The sequence below is a fragment of the Rattus norvegicus genome (assembly GCF_036323735.1).
Source record: "Rattus norvegicus strain BN/NHsdMcwi chromosome Y unlocalized genomic scaffold, GRCr8 chrY_unlocalized_5, whole genome shotgun sequence".
Lineage (NCBI taxonomy): Eukaryota > Metazoa > Chordata > Mammalia > Rodentia > Muridae > Rattus > Rattus norvegicus.
In genome coordinates, this window is record NW_026947408.1 from 243,837 (window position 1) to 259,990 (window position 16,154).

General features: G+C 37.5%; 1 long non-coding RNA gene across 2 annotated transcripts in view; it reads left to right on the forward strand.

Annotated features, from left to right (window-relative positions):
• The window catches only part of LOC134484758 (uncharacterized), an 85,978-nt gene extending 74,680 nt beyond the window's left edge, over positions 1-11,298 (forward strand). Inside the window, exons 1-3 of one of the 2 annotated variants that reach the window (XR_010062510.1) lie at positions 9,655-10,105; positions 10,563-10,664; positions 10,909-11,298. This is a non-coding gene — a long non-coding RNA (uncharacterized LOC134484758). Of the gene's footprint in view, positions 1-9,654; positions 10,106-10,562; positions 10,665-10,908 lie in introns of those variants that run through there. The other variant, XR_010062511.1, reaches the window with a different exon arrangement.
• Positions 11,299-16,154: the final 4,856 nt, after the last annotated feature.

Genomic DNA, 16,154 nt, shown 5'->3' on the forward strand with positions numbered 1-16,154 from the left:
ACAATATCTTTCTAAATATCCAGTAATTCCAAGGACACTAACTGGAAAATCCCCAAAAAGGAGGCAAGTAAAATCATAAAGCAAGAATTAATCTTTTCACAACAAAATAAAGAGAAGGGAAGCACACAAACATTAACTATCCTCCAATTATGAAAATAAGAGAAAGTGATCATCGCTATTCCTTAATATCTCTCAACATCAATGGACTCAATTCCCCACTAAAAATACACAGATTGACACACTGGATATGTAATGCGGACACAGCATTTTGCACTACAGGAAACACACTTCAGAGACAAAAAGAGACACTACCTCAGAGTAAAAGGATGGAAAAATAATTTCCAAGCAAAATTTCGCAAGTAACAAGCTGGAGTAGCCATTCTAATATCATATAAAATCGACTTTCAATGAAATGTCATCAAAAACCATAAGGAAGGACACTTCATATTCATCAAAGCAAAAATCCACAAAGATGAGCTCGAAACTAAAATATCTATGCGCCAAATACAAGGGCACCTACATAGAAACCTTACTAAAGCTCAAAGAACATATGGCACCGGAAATAATAATAGCAGGGGATTTCAACTCCCTACTCTCATCACGAGACAGATCATGGAAAGAGAAATTAAACAGAGACATAGTCAGACTAACAGAAGTTATAAACCAAATGGTCTTAACAGATACTTTAGAAAATTCTATCATAAAACAAAAGGATATAACTTCTTCTCACCACTTCATGGCATTTTCTCCAAATTTTATCATATAATCAGTCAAAAAGCAGGCCTCAAATGATACAGAACGATAGAAATAATCCAATGCATTCTATGAGACCACCATGGGCTAAGTCTGTTCTTCAATAACAATGAGGAGAGCACACCCACATATACATGAAAGTTGAACAATGCTCTACTCAATGATAACTTTGTCAAGGAAGAAATGAAGAAAGAAATTAAAGACTTCTTAGAATTTAATGAAAATGAAAGTACAATATACCCAAAATTTTGGAACACAATGAAAGCTGTGCTAAAAGGAAAACTCATACCTCTGAATGCCTGCAGAAAGAAACTGGAGAGAGCATACAAGAGCAGATTGACAGTACACCTAAATCCTTTAGAACAAAAAGAACCAAATACATGCAGGAGTAGTAGAAGGCAGGAAATAATCAAACTCAGAGGTGAAATCAACCAAGTAGAAAAATGGGGATCATACAAAGAATGAACAGAACTAAAAGTTGGATCTTTAAGAAAATCAACTGATTACATTAACCCATAGCCAGACTAATCAGAGGGCACACAGAGTTTGTCCAAATTAACAAAATAAGAAATGAAAAGGGAGACAGAACAGCAGAATTAGAACAAATTAAAAAAGTCATCAGATCATCCTACAAAATCCTAATTTCAACAAAATTTGAAAATCTGGAGAAAAGGACAATTTTCTTGATGAATGTCAGGTACCAAAGCTAAACCAGGAACAGAAAAACCATTTAAACAACCAGTAACTTCTATAGAAATAGAAGAAATCAATAAACGCCTCCCAATCAAAAAGAGTCCAGGATCAGATGGATTTAGTGAAGAAATCTATCCAAAATTCATAGAAAATTTCATACTAGTACTTTGCAAACTATTCCACAAAAATGAGACAGTGCACTACCTAATTCCTTTCATGAAGCCACAATTACTCTTATACCTAAACCACACAAAGACCCAGCAAAGAAAGAAAACTTCAGACCAATTTCCCTTATGAATATCGATGCAAAAATACTATATAAGTCTTGCAAACTGAATCCAAGAACACATCAAAATAATCATCCATCATGATCAAATATGTTTTATCCCAGGCATGCAGGGATGATTTTGTATATGGAAACCATCAACGTAATCCATTATGTAATCACACTCAAAGATAAAAACCCAATGATCGTTTCATTAGATGCTGAGAAGGCATTTGATAAAATTCAACACCCCTTCATGATAAAGGTCCTGGAAAGTACAGGAATTAAAGGCCCATTCCTAAACATATACAGCAAATCCATAGCTAACATTAAACTAAGTGGAGAGAAACTTAAAGCAATCACACTGAAACCATGGAGTAGACAGGCTGCCCACTCTCTCACAACTTATTCAATATGGTTCTAGACATCTTAGCCAGAGCAAGCATACACTAAAGGAGTCTGCTTAGATTGGATTGGAAAGGAGGAATTCAAAATAGCACTGTTTTAGACGATGTGAAAGTATACTTAGAGACCTCAAAAGTACCACCAGAGAATTACTAAGCCTGATAAACAATATCAGCAAAGTGGCTGGGTATAAATATAACACTGAACAAAAGCTAAACAAGTGGAGAAAGAAACTAGGGATACAACGCCCTTCACAATACCCCTAAATAATACAAAATAACTCGGGTGACTTTATCCAAGCAAGTAAAAGATATGAGCATATGAGCAGAACTTCAAGTCTCTGAAGAAACTGAAGGAGATTTCAGAAGATGGAAAGATCTTCCATGCTCATGGACTGGCAGGATTAATACAGTAAAAATGGCCATAATACCAAAAGCAACCTACGGATTCATTCCTATCCCCATCAAATTTCCAATCCAATTCTTCATAGAGTTAGACAGAACAATTCATAAATTCATCTGGAATAAGAAAAACTCAGAATAGCTAAAACTCTCCTCAACAATAAAAGGACTTCCTTGGGAATCACTATCCCTGAACTTAAGGAGTATTACAGAGCAACAGTGATAAAAACTGTGTGGCATTGAGACAGAGGCAGGCAAATAAAACAGTGAAACTGAACTAAAGACCAGAAATGAACCCATACACCCATGGTCACTTAATTTTTGAGAAAAAAGACAAAACCATCAAATGGAAAAAAAGATAGCATTTTCGGCATATGGTGCTGGTTCAACTGGAGGTCATTATGTAGAAGAAGGCAAATTGATCCATTCTTACTGCCTTGTAGAAACCTTTAGTCCAACTGGATCAAGTATCACCACATTAAACCAGATACACTCAAACTAATAGACGAAAAGTGGGGAAGCATCATGAACATCTGGTTTTCCACTAGCACTCACTTCTGTATTTAACATGCTTTAACTGTGTCTCTCTGGAACGATCTTTCTCCAGTTCTTGGCAGCATGCACCTCTTAGCTTCACCAATCTTATGTAGTTTTCGTGTCTCCTACACCTATGAGGTTAGGTGGAATTTTAACATGGATTATACACAACTAGGTCAAGAATGTAGAATCTAAAATTGACAATGCCAAAAAGATTCCATTCTGTACTTATGAAACTATTGAAGATAAGCTTTCCCTGGACCTCAAGACATTCCTCTCCCTGCCCATCCTCCTGAATATTACGTATGGCCTGAATAAAGAATCATGGCAAAACACTCTCAACCCTCAAGTCTGAACCTTGGAAATAAGGAATGTAGATATCAGAGAACTGATTATCTTTTGGGACTACAGAACCACATTCTAGAGTAGATGTTGTCCTTTCCTTTACTGATGTCTCTTAATTTTTGGATAAAATAAGGATTTGGGAGTTTATCATTTGAGGTAGGTACACAATATTTACACTGTTATATTCACTCTAATGTTGGGCCCTCTTTGTTGCCAAAATCATTGCAAATAAATGGAATCGTAAAACAGAATTTTTGAGTACACATTCTGGAATATTTATAAAGTCCCCTATCAAGGAATGTACAGTAAGAAAGTGAAACACAATATTCATTCAATTAAATGCCTGTAGGGAGAATACTGGCCTTTGGGAAACAGAAAACCTACAAAATTTTTCTGTATGTCACAGGAATGATCCTGGGAAAAATTATTATCTAGAAGAATCTCCCCCACTCCATCTTCCTAAATCTTTTATACCCATGCCAAGCCCCTGGCTAACTTTCTCCATTCAAAGCATGTAACCACTAATGAAGCAAAGAGATTTCTATAGCTTTAGAGAGATGGACAACATAAAGGTTTCCACAGAGTCACAAGAGAGATACCTGGAGAGGGCACGCCAAATCTGATCAATGTAATGAAATCTGTTTAGCAGGTAGGATATGGCAGTTCACAGTGACATCATTATTAGGCTCTCCCTCAAGTATATCTTGTAACCTGGACTCCCCTAACTTCTTCTGCGATGTCACAAGTGTTGTTGTGGCTGCAACTGCCTCTCAGATATTCCTGCAGTACCTCTAGGGTTTACTAATTGACCTGTAATTCAGAGTAAACACCCATATGGGAGGGAGAACAAAGAGGATAATGACAACAGTGAAGGGGAGAAGGAAGCTGGCCTTCTGTCTTTGTATAAAAAAAGGAAGAAGTATGTTATACTTGGGATAGCTCAGAGAGTCCTTAGTAGGAATTGAGTGGGATATTTAAAGAGTTTGCCTTGATGTGAGCCTTACACATATGGGAATCAGGAGCTGGGAGCTCAAAAGCATCTGGACTTCCCTGTTCTTATCGTTCCTGGGAGTCAGAGTGTTTATATCCTTTTTTTTTTTTTTTTTGTATTCCAAAACCAAGTGATGGGCAGAGCATAGTTGATTTCCTGATAGCTCATAACCTTTATTCTTTATGTCAAGAAGAATAAGGTCCTAACAAAGAAGGGAAAGACAAGTATTGTGTACTCCACTCAGAGTATACTCTTCCATGCTTTGGATCCCTATAGTGCAGTTTGTGTCTGACACTGATATCTGGGAGAGAGAAGTGTTTCTACTTGAGTCTTCATCATCTCTGTCTTTCCACTAGTATTACTCTGCTATCATTCCCTGACAATGAGCTTTACATTTCTGAGTCAATAGCTGTGAATACCTGGCAGTGTTATTTTCTTTAATTTCTTTAATTTTTTTAGTTTTAGCAAATTTTATTCCTTTTTATTTGGGTATTTCTATATTTACATTTCAAATGTTATTTCCTTTCCCTATTACTTGCCCATATGATCCCTAACCGGCCCCACTCCTCTTTTTCTATAACTCCCCTTACTATCCGTTTTCAGTTCACATATTTGCCTCTAGAATTCACTTCTGTATTTGATATACTCTAGCTGTGTCTCACAGGGAAGATCTATATACAGTCCCTGGCGGCATGCACTTCTTAGCTCTATCAATCTTTTCTAGTTTTGGTGACTGATGTGTATATATTTTTCCACATGTATGGCATGCTCTGAATGGGATTCCCTCAGTCTCTGCTCTAAATTTATATATATTATTGTTCCACCTTTTAAAAAGGAGTAGAGCATGCACATTTTGTATGTCCTCTCTTGAGCTTCCAGTTGTCTGAGGACCGCATCTTGGGTAATTTGAGCTTTTGTGCCTATATTCACTTTCGGTGATTTCAGACCATGTGTGATTTCATACCATTCTGTGATTGGGTAACCTCAATCAGTATGATATTTTCTAGATCATTCCATTTGTCTATGACTTTCTTGAGATAATTGGTTTTGATAGCCGAGTAGTACACCATGGTGTAAATGTACCACATTTTCCATAACAATTACTCTGATGAATGCCATTAGGATTTCTTCTAGCTTCTGGGTATTATAAATAAGGCAGCTATGAACATAATTGAGGATGTGTCTTTTTGTATGTTGGAGCATCTTTTGGTTATATGCCAAAAGATGTATATCTGTTCCTCAAGCACTGCAATTTCCAATTTTTTGAGGAATCTCCAGACTGATTTCAGAAGTGGTTGAACCAGTTCTTTGTGCCACCAAAAAAAGGAGCATTCCTCTCACTTGAGATCCTTATCAACTTCTGCTGTCTCCTGAATTTTTATTTCAGCAATACTTACATGTATGTGGTGGAATCTCAGAGTTGTTTTCATTTACATTTCCTTAATGACTAAATATGATGAACATTTCTTTAGATCCTTCTCAGATATTTGATATTCCTCAGTTGAGAAATCTTTGCTTAGTCCTGTAGCACAATTTTAATAGGATTATTTTCTCTCTGAATCATTATTTCTTTAGTTCTTTGTTTTTATTAGGTAATAGCCCTCTGTCAGATGTAGGATTGGTGTAGAACTTTTCCCCATCTGTTTCCTGCTGTTTTGTCCTAAAGACAGTCTCCATGGCAGGCAGTTTTATACTACATTGAAGAAATATCAATTAGAGAAATAGAAGAGGGACTGGCTCCTTCCTGTCTTCTGTACCTGTCCTGAACAGTAATTGAGGGAACTAAACAACCATGTTCTATTCCTATAAGGCATGTTTATCTACACTTGTAGGTCTAGAGAGACTTAGGAGTGATCCTGGGCACATCAACTGTATGCTGATGGAGTTTGTAGTTTTCATCCTGGCTTGTGTAACTACAGGCTAAGATGTTCTAAAGCCAAATTACAACCTCTGCAGATGTGCATATGCCTGAGGAGGCTGTCTCCTTGGTTTTCTGAAGCATAGTTAAGGGAAGCAGAGGAAAACAGTACTCCCTTCTCTTCTGATCTCTGGGAATGCTGACATTCTGGCTTCAGCTCTTTATATGTTCTTGAATATCCTTTGGTGGTCTAGAATTGGACTGCAAATAAATACTATGCAGGAGATGTGTGGGAAACACCTGAACTCTTCCATTAGAGATCAGAGAGATGAGCTGTATTTGCATTCATTTGACTGTGTATATTTCTGGTCTTTGTTTGACCATGCAGTTCTGATGCCTCATATTTCATTGCTAATGTATTCAAGTTGTAGGGAAAGCACACCTCACAATTTTTTCCCATCCTCCATCCTATGGTCTTAGATTTTAGTGGAACCCTTCACATTTTATATTCTAGATCCACTGTCCTAACTTTTTAAACAAGCACATCTCTATTATTCCTGCACACTGTGTGTGTGTGTGTCATTGTGTACCTCTGTATCTTTTGTGTGTATGTGTTTGTGTTTGTGTCCTTAAATGGTTAGTTTGTATGCAATTTACAGAAACCTTGTCACTGAAAGAAGTCTATGTAAGAAATCTATAAAGTGTGGATGGGGCATAATCCAAATGTTCTGCCATAAAGTGGCCTTCTAGAAAGAGTAGCATAATCTTCAGTAAAAGAATATGCTTGACAAAGAAGTGCAGACTGAAAGGAACTTGATGTAGATCTCTCCTGAGAGACACAGCCAAAATACAGCAAATACATAGGCGAATGCCAGCAGCAAACCACTAAACTGAGAACGAGAATCCCGTTGAAGGAATGAGAGACAGGCTTGGAAAGGCTTGAAGGGGCTTGAGACCCTATATGAACAACAATGCCAAGGAACCATAGCTTCCAGGTACTAAGCCACTCCCTAAAGACAATACGTGGACTGATCCTGGGCTGCCACCTCATAGGGAGCAATGAATAACCTTGTATGAGCACCAGTGGAAAGGCAAACCCTTGTTCCTGCTAACACTGAACCCCCAGTGAACGTGATTGTTGGGGGGAGGGCGGTAATGGGGGGAGGATAGGGATGGGAACACCCATATACAAAGGGGTTTAGGGGTAAAAAAGCAGGGATAGGGGAATGTTGGCCAGGAAACCGGGAAAGGGAATAACAATTGAAATGTAAATAAGAAATGCTCAAGATAATAAAGAAAAAAAATCCGCTTTTAAACAAAATTTGGAGGAAATACCCCGACATGTCTACATTATAACTGTGAACTGTGACATTGTTTTCTTGTTTTCTGTGGTCAGACTTGTGGCCTTTGAAGCCAAGCTGCATCCCGTGGATCTGTAAATAAGCTAAGACAGACTTTCAACTCGGTCACATGAAGCATGTGAAAGGCGTGACAAGACAGTTGCAGTCATTGTGACACTGCCATCCCAATGGATACATGTAACTGTTGAAAAATCACAGAGTGGGATGCTCAAGTCTGAACTGTAACACCCAGCTAGGAAAAGTATAACTTATCAGTTCACTTCCTGAGTACCATCCACAAGTAAAGGGTAGGCTCAGATGAAGTACTGTTGAAGAAATTTGCTCTTCCTTGTGAGCAGCATCTGAGGGTATGTGGAAGACCATTAAGCCTCCTGTGACACGGGAGACCAGAGTAATGAGAAGCAGACAGAGGGGACAATTCTGTGTTGTTTTTTTTTTCTGGACCACCATAACTACATTTTCCAGGTTATGGATTTGCTCATTGAAATCGTGTGTCTCACATTGGCAAAGGCCAAGCTGTATGAAGCCTCAATATCAAAACTGGATCCAAGGTCCTTTCTTAGTTACTGGGATTTACAGGCAGTCTATCATACCTTGTCTTCTAGATTCACAAATTCTTTTCTGGCTTCATGTACATAAGGCATATTCTTTCATTCTCTCTGTGTGTCTCTCTCTCTCTTCCTCTCTGTCATAATTTTTTCCTCTATCCTACAACAGTCTTTACTAATGTTAATGTATTTCTTGACAGTTTATGCCCTTCCTTATCTCATAAACCCCAGGGTAATCTGAACTTGGAGTCCTCTGGAGAACCACAATTAGAAATAGAGTTGACATCCAAATCTACTAGAAAAGAACAACTGTGAAGATGCAGAATATTCAACAACCCCCAACAAGCATAGAGTCCAATACACATGTATAAAAAGAAAATTTTTAGATATTCAAGAAATGCATGTCAGGCTTCTCTTTGCTGAGACTGCCAGCATCATGACAAAGGTTACATGGGGCTTTAATAAACATGTATAGTTTAATAATACCTAGACTCTACCCTACTTTACCATTCCCTGTCTGTATGTTTCTAATAGATGCTTTCCAGAAATGTAGTAGTTACACCCTTTCAAGAGTATAGACGTTGTCACATGTGGCACCCAACAGAAGAATTTGACTTTTATTCTATGGGTGAAGCTCCTTATGATTGATCTACAACATACTTGTCCCCATGACTGATGCTTTGTTTTTGTGTGTGTGTGTGTGTGTGTGTTTGTGAGTGTGTGTGTGTGTCTGTGTCTGTGTCTGTGTCTGTCTGTCTGTCTGTCTTTGTCTCTGTCTGTCTCTTTCCTCCGCAGGATACCTCTCCATAGTACAGCATGACTTCTTAATTGCATTCCAAGGTTGACTCATCATGCTTCCTCTGTTTTTGAGGTCTCAAATTGCACCTATGTTAAGCAATGCACCTGTAGCCTGATCTGTGAACTGCTGCTCACATCATAAAGAACCCCATGACTAAACATGTTATTTTTGAGGCTCTGAACAATGTTTTTGCCTGCATTTACATAATTATTCCAATTTTTTTACTCCCTCAACTAAACTGTACTTTTCTGTGGATCTTTCCAAAGTCTTTGCTTACTTGTATTTATCTATGTACCAGCTCTACAAGGAAGGCATAATCCCAACTCTCCAGAATTAGTTAGGAGGAGCAATGGATGAGGAAATTGGGTAAAATGATCATTTAGCTAAAGAAGATGTCCGCTTAGAGTGATTAACTGTTTAGAATCGTTGCATAAATGACAATCATACTGACCTAAGTTCTCAACTTCCTTTCTTCATTGTCATTTTCAGTGTGCATAGTAAGGTCGGGATGAACAATTTCTGAGCTTTGTTTGCAAGTTTAGGCTTCAGTATCTGTACATGAAGGTAGGAAAAAATTCAATTAATCAGTCATATCTCCATTTTTAGAAGGTAGAGTGATGGAAAGTCTTCCCTTGTGTCTCAGCAAAGGTACTGGAAAGGCCAACTTGGCTTGTTGATTTGCAGAATATCTGGTTAATGGATAGTTATGTACTGTTGAAGGGGACACTCCTCTGGTACACTATTGCATGCCTGGAATTCCATGGTATTCTTTGTGATGTCACTAGTGTTATGGAAACAGAAGCTGCCCTTGTGGTATTTTGTTAATGCTTATTGTTTTAGACACAGACATGTTTTCTAGGATTATCGAGTTATTTACAGGAAAAACAGAGTGCATTGAGAGATGAGAGAGAAAAAATGATATTAGGACTTCTTTCTTGTTATAAATATGCAAAATAAATAATCTGGTGTAAAGCAGAGAGAGTAAGCCCTGAGCCAGTACTGGGGAACTTCCTGGAGAAGCTGTGCTTGGGTCAGACCTTCTAGGAGCAGGACTTATGGTCTGAAACATCTGGACTTTTAAAGAAGGGACCAAGCGTCAAGAATATCTGATGAATATTTGGCAGACAGCCAGAAATTGACAAGCATGCAGTTAGTTTGCTATGAGTTCCTTAATTTCACTCTGAATGAGAAAGATATCCAATAGGAGCCACACAGATAAATCTTCTACTCTCAGGGTAGAGTATAGGACTTCATCTACAGACAATTATTGTACAAGTCATTGACATGTTGTGACAAGAAGAGAGAGAGAGGGATACTCCCCTGGAAATGTATCAAGATTTCAGACTCATTTTTCTTGAACATACATGATTAGGGCTTGGTTGTCCTAAGAACTATGGACTACAGAACTTACCTGCATATGTCTAGCAATCATCGTTGGAGGCAGGAGAGTAGCTAATAGGTCCAACTTGAAAAGAGCTTTCTTACTCTCTCAGTGCTTCAAAGTGTCTGTAGATTTCCCCTTTCCTCATGCTTTGTTGGGGGACTCAGAATGGTCTCTCCTGTGACTGGGCCATTAATATGCATGTTCCCTTGTGTTTATCTACAGGGTCTGCTGGGAAGGCATCATGCCAACCTTCCACCATCAATGAGCAAGTTCAGCAGATTAAGAAGTAGGAGAAATTGACTATTGAGCTCAAGAAGAAAACCTGTGAGTTGGGTAATCTTCCAGGAATACTGACCCATGGCATCAGCAGAATTTGAACAAAAGATAGTTATTACACCCAGTCATTCCTTGATCGTCTTGACCCCTCTGTGTTAAACCCAGAATTCTCACATCAGAAGAAACTGCAACTCCAACGTCCTCATGCACAAACACACTTTTCTGATGTGCCTCTCAAAAGTAGAACTTGAAGGTAGGATAGGAGTGTAATGGAAGCTATTTCATTTCTCAGAAAAGCAGAAGCTGTGTTTGAATAACAGACGAGATATGGCAAGCAGTGTGTGAGCTCTCATCCTGGATTTTAATAGAGAGAGATGCATTTTCTGTCCTCAGAGGAACACAGAAAGTTGGTCAGCTACAGAAGCACAGTAACTTAAACTTAGATAAGTAAACTTTTGTTTTTTTATTTATTTTAAAGATTTATTTTATTTGATTTTTATGAGTATACTGTACCTGTCAGACTCACCAGACTCACCTGTCATTATGAATGGTTGGATGCCACGATGAGTACACTTGGAATTGAACTCATGACATTTGGAAAGACAGGCAGTGTTCTTAAATGCTGAATAAACTTCCTAGTCTAAACTACTACTACTACCACTACTACTACTACTACTACTACTACTACTACTACTACTACTACTACTTATTATTATTATTATTATTATTATTATTATTATTATTATTATTACTATTATTGTTAAGCAACCCTAGATAGATCAAAACTTACCCTCCTCTAATGCTCTTCCCCCTTCCCTGTTTGAAGAAGATCTTAGAATAAAGAAAGTCACCATAATATCTGCCCCTCGACCTCAGCATTAAAAAATGAAAAATTTTACTTTTTCTTAGCTATGGAGATTTTCTTGTTGACTGGGCTCATAGCTTCAGACCTGAAGTCAGGGATAATATGGACAATGGAGATCCATTTGAAAGAAGCTGCTTAACTTGGAGGAACAGGGAAACTGTGAGCAAGAGTAAGATGTTTGTCCACCACCTGATCCCTTGCTGAGAACAAAGTCTCCTCTTCACAGCCTGACAACTGGGCAGGCTGGGTAAGTAGGCATAGCTAACAAGCCAATCCAATTGTGTAAATATTTGTACATATACAGGGTATAAAGGGAGAGCATTTCATTGACTAAGTTGAATACAAACCCTGTCCACTATGTTCTTATATCTTGCAAGGAAACTTTGGTGTATTTTGTCTATCCTGGGATCCAGAAAGATCGCTTCTCACTCTCATTGTGATTTCTTCCCTCATATGACCCTTAAGAGTACTGAGGAAGTCAGAGAAAACACAGACACAATAATCTACATTGTAGAGATCAATTACTTCTCATAAGAAACACTTCCTTATAGCTGTGAATTCAGCAGAGGGGCAAGCTGCAACCAATGCTTGATATTGCATCTGATGTCTGGTATACAGGCTCATTGACTAACTATTCTATTGGAGAAAGGAAACATCAAAAGTTAGCATGAGAACAAAAAAAAGACTTAAAATTGAATCGCAACTCTGATACATAGCAGTAAGTGTTCCCAGTGAGGGTCACAAATAACATGAAGGGTATTACTTGAGCAAGAGTTACTCTGCTGGAGTCCTCATATTTCATATTTACTTGAAAATCTGTCACAGCAAACTATATTGATATCATACAATAGTCCAGAGAGACCATACCCAAAAGTATATAATTCCTACTGAAATAAAGTGTTGATAATACTGCACATCACACATTTGTATGTGAGTCTAAAATTAATGTTCTACATAGATGAAAGCATTCCCACAATCCTTATCTTAGTCACTTGATTTTTTTTTTCGTTTGGAAAATGGCTGAGTATTCTTCAGTTCCACACCTGAACTGAACTGACTCTTCCTCAGACTGTATACATAGTGGACATCTGAGTAGCAATTGACATTTTTAGCCAGGTTGGTCTCCCCATGGATCTTTTTGGGCATGAATAAACATGCATAGATATATTTTACTAAAGGATTCATGTAGTAGCCTAAATATTACAGGATCCCATTGCTGTAAATAATTTTATTTTACACAGCAGAAGGAAGGTGTATCAAAGTCTGTGTATCAAACGTTGTAGATATTACACCATCCATAGATGATAATATATCAAGAAGAATCCCTTAGGATTACACACATTGATCTAGAAACTCACAGACGATTCTAATCCAGGACAGGTAATCACTTGGCTTGGAAACTTACAATAATATAATGCTCCAGATCTATGTGGAGTGTTAATAGATAATGAGAAACCACCTAAAAAGCATATGCATAAGTACAAGATGCTATTCAAAAATTATCCAGAGGGAGTTTGGCAACCTACATTCAGCACAAAGAGATTGATTCGTCACTTCACAGATTCTGATCAGATCAATTTAGTATTGAGAAAACTATATGAGAACTCACTTGCGTACCCCATGACTGTACAACTAGGTAGTCACAGCAAACATGATATTCAGGAAGCATAGCTTGAACTTGCCAACAATGGACAGAGTGCATTTAGCTGACGAAGTCTGACCATGAAACTCAAATTTCTGAAATACCACTTAGGTTTGAATTTACAGAACAATAAATACTTAATGAGTTTTGGGACAAAATTCTAATCTAAAGACTACAAAATTATTTATCAATAAGCTCTTAATCCCTATGGAGAGATTAATGGTAGATATAATGAATTTAATCTGTAGCCCAGAGGTATAAATAATTGGTGCAATGTGAGGTGATTTGGTATGTTTAAGAAACATGCAAAAAAGGGAGGTCATTCTATCTTTGAACAGATTTGCTTCTCAAACATTTAGCATGAGTTACTGTGGAAAGACCTAGACACATACATGCACATATCCTACAATTAATTGATTTGTTCTGTTCTGTGTGTGGTATGCCGGACTAATCCAAGGTAGGAAGTATATAATGCACAAGTATTTTAAACCCAATATCAATGAAAATAAATCAGAATTCCTCTTGTGAATGCCATCCTAGATGAGTTAATCCAGATCAAAAAGTAAAAAATGAGTTACATATTCACTTTAATCTGAATGTTAATTCTCTAAACTGTGTATCTGTATGATCATTTTGTGTAAGAGTCTAGTGAAACAGACTGTATATATTTTGAGAAGTGCAAGTGTACTTATGTATTGCTGAAGGACACAGTCAGGAACAGGAATATCAACTGTGAAGAGACAGGGAAAAGAGCAACAATGAAGGGAATGTAGTACATACAGTTAAATTGAGAGACATTTGAGGCATTGAATGGAAAACTAATGGAGTAGAAAGACAATTTTTTTTTAAATTTTCTATCAAGTAACTAAATATTTGCTATAGTTACATGGGCAGAAGATAAAATATTGAATGGGTTTATCTATGTGAAATTCGAATAATAAGTAAGTCACAACAATTTTGCATTTCAACTTTCAGTAAACCTATGTTACAAATACTGACTGTATATTTATTAAGGAGAGAGATGTGAACATCTCTGTTGGAAACATACATATCTTATATTATAAACATTGGAAGTGCAAAATAATCTATGTATTTGTTTACATTTCAAAGTCATTTCCCAAACTCTTCTTTCTTTCTTGAATCCCCCAAGCCTTTCCGATGCTGTTTATTTCTATGATGGTGCTCCTCCATCTACATGCCCACTTCACTTTAGCCATCTAACATCCCCCTTCTCTGGGATATGACATTTCCACAAGACCGATTGCCTTCCTTTCCAGAGATTAAAGATTGGACAGTTGTCTTCTCCATATGCTTTGCTATCTATATAGCAGTAACCATGTACTGGCCAAGTATACTCTCGTTGGTAAATTTCCTGAGACTCTGAAGGATAAACTTAATTGATACTCTTGTGTTTCATATTTGTTTCCAATCCCCTTAAGATTTTTTAGGCATTAGACTAACTCATCCTATGTGGCTGTCAGTTTTCTGTCAAATGTTTAGCTGTATCAGCATCTGTCTCAGTCATATGATGGCAGAGCCCCTCAGAGGACAGACATATTAGGGTCTTATCTGCAAGCACATCTTGACATCAGGAATAGTTAGAGGATTTAAGGTCTGTGGATGAAATGATTCTTATGGTGAGGTAGTCTCTGAAGGGGCTTTCTTCATTCTCTGCTCTTTTCTTTTACTTTTTTTAGGCCTTGCATATTTATAGGTTAAAAATTTTGAGCTGCATGGGTAGCACCATCCCTTCACTTAGGTCATTTGTAGCTACAAGAGGCAGTCTCTAGTTGTTCTATCTCTTTGCTGCTTAGTATTTAAACTACTATCATCCCAGTAGGTGTATAGGAGCCTTTTGCATTTTTGAAACCTGGGACTTTCCTGGGGATACCCAAGTTCACCACCCACCATTGATGATTATTGTTATTTATTCAACTTTTTCTCTGGATTTCTCTCTTGTCTCTTTTCATTGTTGCTATCCCCCTCCCCACTTTGTCTATCCTCTACCTCTACCTAGGTCCCTTCATCCCTCTGCCTTCTAAGTTTGTTGCAAGCATCCATAATTGGATTTCTTTCATGTTACCCTCCATGTGATAAAGGATTTGAATACTGGGTATTCTTAACTTTGTGGCTAACATCCAATTGTCCCTAAGTACATTCCATGATATGACCTTTTTGTACTCTGTTACTTCACTATTTTCCAGTTTCTTCCCTTTGTGTACAGTGTTCTTGGTGTCCTCATTTTTAATACCTGAGTCGTGTTCCTTTGTTTTATTATAGCACACGTTCTCTATTTATTCCTCAGTGGGGATGACATATTTCACGATTGGTTCCAGCATTTGACTAATATGAGTAAGACTGCTTTGAACATGTTCAAGCACATGTCCTTGTTATATGTGGATCAAGTGTGGGTATATGTGTTGAAGTGAGTGGTAAAGCTGGGTCTTCAGTAAAGCTATTTGCAATTTTCTCTGACCCTCCACCTTGATATCCAAAGTGGCTATAGAGCTACTAATCCCACCAGCAGTGGAGTAGTGTTCCACTTTGTCTACATCCTAGACCACTCTGCTACTGCATCAGTTTTTTATCTTAGTCATTCTGATTGGTGTAATGTAGAATCTCTGGTTCATTTTGATTTCCTTTTTTCTCATAACTCTGGATGTTGAACATTTCTTGATATGTTTCTCAGATATTGAGTTACATCAGTTAAGGATTCTTGGTTTAGCTCTCTAAACCATTTTAAAAGTTTGGATATTTGGTTGTCTGGGACAGTAAGGAAGGGAGTGTCCATGTGGAGGAGACAATCACTAAAATGAGGGAGTGGGAGAGACTAGGGGTGATGAAGAGGAACCCAGGAAAGATAAAAACATTTGAAATACAAATGAGAAATACCCTATTTAATGAAAATGAAAAAAAAGAATAAACTTACACTTCTGAAATCTTACTGTTGAATAAATATAGCTTTTGAGATTTTAAACATTTATTTCCTATGTAAATTAAAATTGTATGTGCAAATTGAATACAATTGCTC